Source organism: Cynara cardunculus, assembly GCF_001531365.2.
Source record: "Cynara cardunculus var. scolymus isolate 2C chromosome LG 10, CcrdV1, whole genome shotgun sequence".
NCBI lineage: Eukaryota > Viridiplantae > Streptophyta > Magnoliopsida > Asterales > Asteraceae > Cynara > Cynara cardunculus.
Window position 1 is genome coordinate 17,584,252 of NC_037537.1, and position 7,379 is coordinate 17,591,630.

The 7,379-nt window shown below is 34.7% G+C and overlaps 1 long non-coding RNA gene and 1 pseudogene across 1 annotated transcript in view; both read left to right on the forward strand.

The window, feature by feature from the left end:
- Nucleotides 1-7,379, forward strand: part of LOC112520052 — an 83,691-nt pseudogene that overhangs the window by 63,354 nt on the left and 12,958 nt on the right.
- LOC112518989 overlaps nt 6,966-7,379 on the forward strand; it is a 2,173-nt gene continuing 1,759 nt past the window's right edge. Inside the window, exon 1 of the long non-coding RNA XR_003069887.1 lies at nt 6,966-7,085. This is a non-coding gene — a long non-coding RNA (uncharacterized LOC112518989). The remainder of the gene's footprint in view (nt 7,086-7,379) is intronic.

The following is a 7,379-nucleotide window of genomic DNA, read 5'->3' on the forward strand; positions in this document are numbered from 1 at the left end:
GCTGGCATGAGGATCTTTATTCAATTTGCGGCGGATAGCTTCTGTGGCCAAATCATCGAGTATATCGTCTATTTGGTAAGCCAAATCCTGGAGATTACGCAGCCAGAAATCAACAGCTGTATCTGTGATGTGCTTGTTGGCTGCATCAACAAGTAGAGCTTGGATCTGGAGCAAAGTGTTGTTCCACTTGTGGAGCTGGGAATGGATACCTTCAGATCGAGCCAGCTTCATCAAGTCACCTGAGGCTAACTTCTGAAACAACACATCCATGACTGCACCCAGAATGATTTCAGCCATTGCAAACAATGGAATGATTTGGGGGTTTGAATTCAAAGTGAGGAAGAGATTGAAATGAGCAGATGAAGCAAAGGGGGTTGACTTGAGCTTTTGTGGTCTGTGGAAATGAGAAGTTGATTAATATATTCATTAAATGTAGTTTAGAGTTTATGGAAACCTTATAACTATTTTTCGAATTTTATGCAAAACAAATTAATTAATATATAATAAAGCAAAGAGTAAACCACAAATTTGGTCCAGGTGGTTTGTCAAAAATAACATTCTCGTCTAATTTGGTTTTTTTTTTTTTTTTAAGAGGTTGTTTGAAAAAATTCAAGAGAAGAATTTGATAGCATTCTAGTGGTCGACGCATCAGTAATTTTCATGATAAAGGTTGATCATAGGACTTTTTTTCTGTATAGTTGATTTTGAAAAAGCTTTCGATTGTGTCGATTGGAAGTTTTTGGAAGATTTGATGCTCCAAATGGGGGGTTTGGGAGCCAACGGTGAAAATGGATCAAACTCATGACTTTCATCGGCATCCGTCTCTATTTTGGTCAACGGTTCACCTACGTGAGAGTTCAACCTTGAACGAGGAGTTAGACAAGGTGATCCCTTTCGTTATTGGATGCAAAGGATGAAGATTGTTACGGAGGAAGCCAAGTCCAAGGGGCCCTTTGAAGGAGTGAAGGTGGGTGGAGACAAAGTTGAAGTTTCTCATTTTCAATTTGCTGATGCTCTTTTTTTTTTTTTTTTCCCGTATTCCATACGATACCAACTTCTTACAATCTTTTACTTCCAACTTTCTTAAATTCAAAACAAATTTGCATGTCTCCGACTTTGATTCGCATAAGTATCTCAATTCATCATATTCACTGATGCTCCAAAACTTCTCCATTTACTTCTTCAATATTCTTCATTTTCAACATATTAATCGATGAAGACGTACCAACCATGCTTTTAAACACCTCTTCAGAACATCCTTCTAAATGTAAAGCCCCAAGTGATGGTATTATATCAATTCAGATTTCAACTAGTTTTGAACAATTTACTATAGAAATATCAAGAAGATGAGGAAACAGTCTAGCGGTTTCATGTGCATGCATATATATATATATATATATATATATATATATAGGGGCTTAATCAAATGAGAACTGATTAGTTTGTGTTAACTGTGAGGTCCAATCTCAACCACAAATCAACAGATAAATTAGGAAATTAATAATTATGGTAGTTTGAGTTAAAATTATAATTAGAGGGCATATTAGGTATTTTTAAAAAACTCCTCTCTCCTCTCTCATCTATCCGACCTCCAATCTCTGGCCTCCGGTGAAATCGGTATCACAGTATATCACAATGAGTATCACATTGTGTATCTTTGTTTTTAAGGTTTGAGTTGGTATCATAGTTGGTATCACAATGGTATTAATTATATCACAATGGGTATCACATTGTGTATCTTTGTGATTACTTGGTACCTGCCGGATTAATGTTCACCGGAGATTGGAGGTCGGAGAGATGAGAAAGAGGAAAGGAGTTTTAAAAAATACCTAAAATGCCCTCTAATTATAATTTTAACTCAAACTACCATAATTATTAATTTCTTAATTTATCCGTTGATTTGTGGTTGATATTGAATCTCACAGTTACCACAAACTAATCAGTTCTCATTTGAATTGACCCATATATATATATACATATATATATATATACACACACATACATACATATACATACTAGTGATGTACCCGTGCGATGCAGCGCGTGTGAATCACAATTCTGAAACATTAGTTTAGCTTTGAATCATAAGTTTGTGTGGTTATTTTGCAAGTCAACTAATGTATAAAGTTGAAGGTTAATATGGTGTATTAGCAAGATCGAATGGAAAAATAATTGCACACGTATTGGGTTTCTAAATATATATACTCAGAACTCATTACAAAACTTGAAATTCTTGACTGAACAGAAAAAAAAAAATCATTTGTAAATAATGTTCATCAATATATGCAAATTGTTGTTTAGTTTTCGTTATGCACTCATTCGTAAATGTTTTCTGCAAAAAAACGACGCATAATCTTATTGTCTTTCTATTTAAATCAATTTTGTTGTCTTTCTATAAGGATGGAACAAATATAACTCGAAAATATTTCATTTGAGCATACCTAAAAAGATGCAACCAACCCGTGAACCCAACACCATATGCTTTTGGTTTTAATATTACCACAAAATTTGCTTTATAGGATATAAAAAATGTCTAAATGTGTTAACAAATTGCTTTATAGAACTCAAGTTTAAATCATCAAACGGTTATGCGTCTCATGTAAATGTGTTACAATAAACTGACATAACATTTAAAAAAAAAAAAGGAAACGAAACTCCCGAAAAAATTTATTAATGTAAAAGAAAATTACATGGAGGAAATGGACATACCCATTTTTACCCTAAAAAATGTTAAGAAAAGACAACCAAAAACCCTTCCACCTCATGATATCAATCCAATACACATCATAGCCCTTCTCATATCATCATATCATGGCCCAGTTATTATAAGAATAAGCCCAATCAACAGATTTATTAGAAGTCCACCATATCAGATTATGGGCTCAAGACTTCTGAATTATAAACCCCAACAAATCTCATGACTGAACACTTCACCGTGAAGAACACATCGTCAATTCGACGATTTTCCCAGCAACCAACATGGATTCCCGATCGATTTCGCTTCACAATCATCTCATCTCATCCTGTTCAATTTCGGTTTTCCCATAACCAATCCCAATAATTTCAAGCAAACTCACATCTGTATCTAGGGTTTCAATCCGACAGCCATCACCAACCATGGAATCGAACAAGCCACCAGATTGAATGAGAATCCAGCCATACCATTGAAGAAAGCGACCAACTTGGATCTTTTCAATGGTGGGCACAGCTGTTTCAAAATCAGATAGCTTCAATTGATGATAAAATGGCGATTCAAACTCAGTCGAGCATTGGGATCGACTTCTTCTCCAAAATCTATTACTGTTAATTGGAATCCAAGTATTAGGATTTCAAACATCATCTTTTATCAATGGCCATTGCTGAAAAAAAATCCATTTTTATATAAGGGCTTTTTGCAATAAGAGATTTTCCTTGATGCAGCATAGGATAGCTGGTTGGCTGCATCAGTTGTTCACATAAAAATCTACATAAAAATAGTTTTCTTTGCAGGAACCGTAGCATTGGAATCTCCTTCTTCATTCCAAGTTATCCACATTACCACCCAAACCAAATGTTAACCAGAATTTCCTCAAAACAGAAATCCAAGCCATATCACTTTGGAAAAAAGCCACTATTGTGCATCCAATTCTGGTTCAGTGTATACCAGATATACCACTCCAACCATCCTTATAACTCCCAAACAGTGGACTAATATAGTGATTTAATTGAAACCATGAAAACAGATCATGAGACAGAAAAATCCACCTTATATATTCACATAGTAAAAACATCGGAGTGCAATCCCCAAATAGAAAGAAAGTTCCATATAAATGAATACATTGGTTGGATCAGTGGTCAACAACCAATGCACTATCTTGACAAAATAGCATGGAACAGAGACAAACAATAAGGTAGGATCATTGATCAACCACCAAATTGTAGCTCCAAATTCAGACCAAATGAAGTGGGAGATCAAAAACACATACACCCATGTGAAAACAGGATTAGCACAGCAGACAGACTGCAAACAGTCCCCAAAGCACATGTAAAGATCAAGATAACAGTAACCAGAAACCCCACAGAAGATTTGCCATTAAAGATCAACAAATGTAAACACCTATTTTTGGGACAAGCTAAAAAGGAAATATGAACATCTATTTTGGAACAGATGGAGTATTGAATAACCAAAAACAAGCGTATATTGAATATGCATATGAAGATTTGACTTCCATTAGTATTGAGACATGCATTTCCCATGCTAATAATTCCTCGTCCGGTATGAGTTACTGTACTACAATCTTTGAAATATACTGAGTTGTGTCAATGTAGAATAAATAGTGATGGAATATAACTTCAGTTTGTTTGCTCCCTAACGAATACTGTTAGTTGACACTGTTAGATAATATGATACCTTTATAAAGAATTGGCTAACTCAACGAGAGATAGAATTGTAGTCGGCAGGTCAATGCTCCCTTGGCCTTTTCACCCCTTTTCCGATCACAATCCTTAGGCCTCCATGAATCTGCAAAAATAACTAACTTCGTAAATGCCATTTCTGTCAACACATAAGCAATGCTTTAAGATCTAATAAAATAGCAGATTTTGAAGCTTTACCCATATAGTGAGTTATAATAGCACCATTAATTTGACTAAGGGAGCGTTTCCTTAAAACTTACCTTGGTAAGTACTTATCGGTTCAATAAGAACCGAGAATCCAGTAAGTGAAGGTGATGATTGTTACCTAGTCATAAACGTTTACCATCAATCTATTTTGATGGCAAGGATTGTTACCCGGTAAAGGTAAGTTAGAATGGTGACTCTTGGTGGATTACTTACTTGGTAAGCGTTTGGTATACGACCCTAAGACCATAATTTTTGCATCCATTCTTTAACCACGAAATAATTTTTGCATTCCTAAGACCATATTATAGAGATGCATCATGATAGTGAAAATAAACAATAAATGACAAGAAAATTTTGGTTAAAAATCACTCATAAGTAGATCAAGATAAAATTACAMGAAAGTAACTTYACAACAAACACATYATATAAGATACCTTATTATCGTCCAAGTCCTCCTATTATCCTGAAGATGGTAAGAATGAAGCTCACCTGAAATAACAAAACAATTCTATAACATGACATTATGCTTGCAACCTGTCTAGTTATGGTAAAAAATGTCACATTTAACTTGGCTATCCTCATCCAATTCCCTCTCCGTCTGATCCTTCCTCAACCCACATAAACTAAAGATTAGGAATTCAAACAAAGTATAATCAAATTATTCAACCTCTTTTGTGAGTGATGTCTAAGCTGCAGACAAGAGCGGGTACTAAAAAAACCTAGCTTGTAGTTGGACCAAAATTGAGAGACGAAGAAAGCGAGAGATGAGATACACTAACTTGATTGGTGACAGAAAGGGAGAACCAGTACGAGAGGGTAACCTGACGATGGAGAGAGGGTCATGGTGGAAAGAGAGAGAGAGAGAGGGATAGAGGTGAAGGAATGAAGCCGCAAAGCCAAAAAGCATGATAACTACTGTTTGCATATGCCTTTCCCAAAAAAATCTCACTTCCACTTGGCTTATCCCTCCATTATACAATCTACCCCATTTGCTATTCCAAGGACAATAACTCACCCTCTACATTGACAAAGAAACCAACAACAAAAAATTGAAGAAGTGCCCATGAAACTCCAATTGAACCAACCAGGCCCGTAAGTGAAACCAGATGCAACAGCCAAAGAAGGTTACCAACATTTGATTTATGATGATCTAGAATAACTCCAAAACAGTACCTGGTAGGAAAAATCCGCTGCACCCTATTCATCATTATCCGTTGATCAGTATAAGAACAAAAAGATTTATCGTGGCAAAGTAGCATCTGTTGAATACAAAACAAAAACTGAAATATAAAAGTAATATGGCAGAAATGGCCATGGATCCAAGCATACAAAAGCCACCAATTTAACACCCAAATGTTCTGATCTCGTAAAATTATTTTTTAAAGCTTATACGAGTATAACATTTAAATTAACATTGTACAATGCTAAAACAATACAAAAGCATTATTCATAAGGAAAAGGGTCCTTCATTGATGCTTGCCAAACATGGTTTTCAAATTCTTAATATATACTATTTAACCACTACACTCTAAGCATGTCTACTAAAGAATGTCAACCATACAATATTTCCAACCTCTTCTCAATCCGTTGCTGCATCACAAACTGAATATGGTGTTCCTGGTCTACATTATAACTAATTGCTTTAAACAAAACCAAACAAATAAATACTAAAATTGACTCACATTTTGTCTGTTTTCCTCCCTTCTTTTCCTTGAAAATTCACTCGTTCTTTCTGTAGAAGTTCCTTCACCATGCAATTTAAGTGTTGGATGCTTGAAAACACATTTAGTCATCAAATCCATTGAATTCACTAATTCAAAGCATCTGTTCAAATAGACTAAACATGTAAGATGCAAATAATTAATATGATTCAAAGCATCGGTTGACATTTCCTAGCAATCTCATAAAATTCTTCTCCATTGAAACCATGTTGAAACAAATATTCAAATGCAACTTCCAGTACTAAACACAATCTAAAATAGCCAAATAAAAACCATCCGTTTGTTTACCCGGCATGTTCAAAAATTAAAATATCCTCTGCAACTTGAACCTGATTCTCGATTTGGTCTTCTTGTAATATATATATATATATATATATATATATATATATATATATATATATATATCACAGTTGAGAACAAGATAATTGTGAGTCAACAATTATATGATTCACATTTGATATAATACTGTTACATTAGTTAAATACTAAACATATAAATAGAGGGTACCGTATAAAACCAAAAGCATTTATTTGGTGACGGTTAATTTCGGTTCTTTGATGGAAAGACCGTTGCTTCAGATCCTATGATTTGAGAGATAGGTTATATAAACCTTTTTGGGCGCCAACATTATTCCTCTCTATCAAGAACACTAAACATCTTTTGAAACCACATCCATCATGGGATAGATATAAGAAGTGGATCTTATAAAGAATGGAACAAGAAGAAATTACAACAGGGCTGCATCTTCTTCAAGGATTCAAGGTATGCACAAAGTTTTTCTTCTCTAATTAGATACTTGATTCAATTCTAGGGTTAAGTATATGATATATTGATCATATCTGTTAATTGCGATACATAATTCATACCTTTCAATTGGTATCAGAGCCCTAACCCCTCGAATTGAATTAGTAACCGTAAGAAATCGATTGACTGCGTGTTCAATGAAGATTGTACATGGAAATCGATTCACTGCGTGTTCAATAAAACCGATTGTACATGGAAATCGATTGACTGCGTATTCAATAAAACCGACTGTACATGAAATCGATTGACTGC